The sequence below is a fragment of the Octodon degus genome, unplaced genomic scaffold (genome assembly GCF_000260255.1).
Source record: "Octodon degus isolate 3935 unplaced genomic scaffold, OctDeg1.0 scaffold00019, whole genome shotgun sequence".
NCBI classification, from domain to species: Eukaryota; Metazoa; Chordata; class Mammalia; order Rodentia; family Octodontidae; genus Octodon; species Octodon degus.
This window is the reverse complement of record NW_004524595.1, coordinates 7200831-7204117: the sequence shown is the minus strand read 5'-3', so window position 1 is coordinate 7204117 and position 3287 is coordinate 7200831.

Genomic DNA, 3287 nt, shown 5'->3' with positions numbered 1-3287 from the left:
ATATTAAAAATAAATAAATAAAATAAAATGGATAAAGAAGAGCCAGCCAAATAGCTCAGTGGATTAAAGCACCTGCTTAGGCAGATGCAGTGTGACCAGGGTTCGATCCCCAGATGGCGATTGAGACTGGTCATGGTGGCGCATGCCTGTAATCCCTGTAATCCCAGCTCTTTGGGAAGCTGTAAACAGGCAGATCACTAGAGTCCGACCTACCATGTACACCCTGTAGACCCTTACTAAGATAAAAATAAATAAATAAAAATAAAATGGATAAAGAAGACATTGCAGCAGTTTGCAAGTTACTTAGAAAAACTGAACTAAGCACAAGAAGCATTCACCTCCACGAGGACTGGAGGTGGGGGAGGAGCCAGATGTGGCGCTGTCACCTGTCCTTCACTTATTTATTTATTCGATCCACACATATTTACTGGAGACTTTTTTCCCAGGCCCTGTCCTGGGACAAGGGATACAGAAATAAATAAAATACCTCAAAACTGGAGACTAGACTGTAGAAGGGCAGACAACAGATAAGAGAAAATCACAGGATCTTACAGAGTGGTGATGGGACATAAAGGACAGATGGGGTTAAAGAAGAGTCGTGATTTTAGAAAGAATAGGCAGAGAGGATGCTGTGCCAGAAGTGACAAGTGATGTTAGAGTGAAGACACTGTAGAGAGCATCCTGTGACAATTGGGGATGAAAGAGTCCCAAGTGTGTGAGGTGCTGGGTGGGACTGGCCTGACTGGCGAGGAACAGGTAGGCGTGTGGCCAGAGTGACCCGCGTACCACAAGGGAAGACCTCATGAGCCCGCCCAGGTCACCTCGCCCACCTGGGAACATCTGGCCTCTTGTGGTTGGGCTTCTTCTGCTGCAGAACTGGGGCTCCCAGCTGCACGTGTGAGTCTTGCTGCCAACCACCAACCACCAAGTTGAGGATGGCTTTGCCTGCAAAGGCTTTGTTCCTGGGCCCTTTCTCCTTTCCTAGGAAGGGGTCAGGACCAAAGCAGCTAAGGCCAGCTCAGCAGACACTTGGGGAGGGGGGAAGAAAACCACCCTTGCCTTTCACCAGGGTGATTGCAGAAGCTTCTTGAATGATCTCCTCACCATCGTGCTTCTCTAAAGCCAGAACCCACTCCAAGGCCGAGGCCGAGTCAGGAGGATCACCATGAATTAGAGGCCAGCCTGGGCTACACAGTGAGATGCTATCTCATGGGAAGCAATGTCCCCAATGACCCACAGGGTTTGGTGGGATCTCATACCCCATAGAATCTGAACTTCCATGTGAGGTAGAATTTGCTGCTTCAGGATGTTTGCATGTTCTGTCCCCTCTGCCATCTCTTGCTAGTGTTGACCCCTGATTTCCTCAAGGTTTCCATTCATGATTAACCTCATTGGAGATTTCCCTGACCTCTATACAAGCTAGCATGCCCAGCCCATCGCTCTCATTTCTCCTCCTGCTGGGCTTTCTTCTTAGCACCTACTGCTACTTTCACCATATGTTGCCAGAGATATAGCTCAGCGGCACAGAGCCTGCCTGGTGAGCACAAGGTCCTGAGTTCAAATCCTTGTACCAAAAATTTGAGCACTTTCTGCTAATTTGATTTTTGCCCACTCCCCTCACTGCCACCAGCTGTGAGCTTCATGCCAACAGGGTCCATACAGAACATGAGTTTGAACCCTCTACAGGAAGACCGAATGAATCCTCCCTAAGCCCCACTGAAAAAATTGGAGAATAAAAGCCAGGTTCCTAAATAACACTTTTGACCTTTTCTAGAGTTGTGTTTAGGATCTGGAGTGTTCCTTAGGCTCATGTGTTGGTAACTCGGTCCCCATGCAGAGACGTCCATGGAGGGGCTGTGGGAGGTGATTCCGCCCTCCTCAGTGGACCAACCCATTGGCAGATTCATAACCTGATGACCTTATGGGGAGGTGAGGAGACAGGATACAGCCCAGTTGGAGGTAGCGGTCCGAGGGCACAAGCTTGAAAACTGGGTTTTGTCCTTGGCCTCTTCCTCTCCCTGTGTCTCTCTGTGTCTCAGTGTCTCTCTGTCTCTGTCTCTGTCCCTCTATCTTCTGTGGCTCTCATAAGGTGAGCAACGCCCTCCACTGTGTCCTTCTCCAGGCTGCTGTACCTCACTGCAGGCCTAGAAATGATGGGCCAGGTGACCGACCGTGGGCTGAACTATCTGAAATGATGAGACCGAAAACCTCTCCTCCTTTAGGGTGTCTTTCTCAGGTATTTAATTACAGTGATGGAAAGCTGACTAGACTCCAGCACTGTGCAAACCTGGGGTCATGGAGCCAGGACAGGCCTCTGTGAGGGCAGGAAACTGTCCCGTCACTTCGGGTCTGGCAGAGCCCTAGGAAGGCTCAACCCTTGAGAACAGTGGATTGAGAGGTTGGGTTCTTCACAGCACAGCTAGAAAAAAATGTTTCAATTCCTTTTCTGAGGAGCCCATACCTGGAAGAGCAAGAGGCTGGATCCATCCTGACAGAGGGCAGCTCTGCCCTCTGGTGGCTGCTCTGAAAAGTGCCATCATAGGACTGACTGCTTGGAGAAAACCAGAAAAGGTTCTTCGTTCTAACCCCCTTATAGACATCTTGGGAAACATAACCTAAGGCAGTAAAAAATAGCCCTATCCCCTTAATAACCCAGATGCAGCTCGACCTTGTGGCACATCTTACCACTCAAAAAACTGAGGCAGGAGGGTCCCAAGTTCAAACCCAGCAACTTAATGACTTAATAAGAGACTGTCCCCCCAAATTAATTAACTAATTAATTAATTAAAGAAAACCAAGCATAGAGGAACACGCCTTTAATCCCAGCATTCAGGAAGCTGAGGCAAGAAGATACCCATGAGGTCAAAGCCAGCCTGGATTACACAGTGAGTTCAAGGCCAATCTGAGCTGTCTTTTTTGAGATATGGAGACCCTATCTCAAAAAAATATATTTTAAAAAAATGGGGAATTAGGGACAAGATATAACTCAGTGGCACATTTCCTGCCTGGCAAGCATGAGGTCATGAGTTTAATTCCCAGCACCAAAAAAATAACTAAATAAATTAATGAATTAAAATGGGGATTTAGGGGCTGGTGAGATGGCTCAGTGGTCTAAAGCACCTACTTAGAACAAGCTAAGCTAAGCAAAGCACAGGGACCGCGGTTCAATCCCCCAGCACCACATGCCAGCCAGCTCCGTCCCCTGGATGGCTGAACTGGCCACACACACACACATACACACACAAAAATAAATAAATAAATATTTAAAATGGGGATTTAGCTCATTG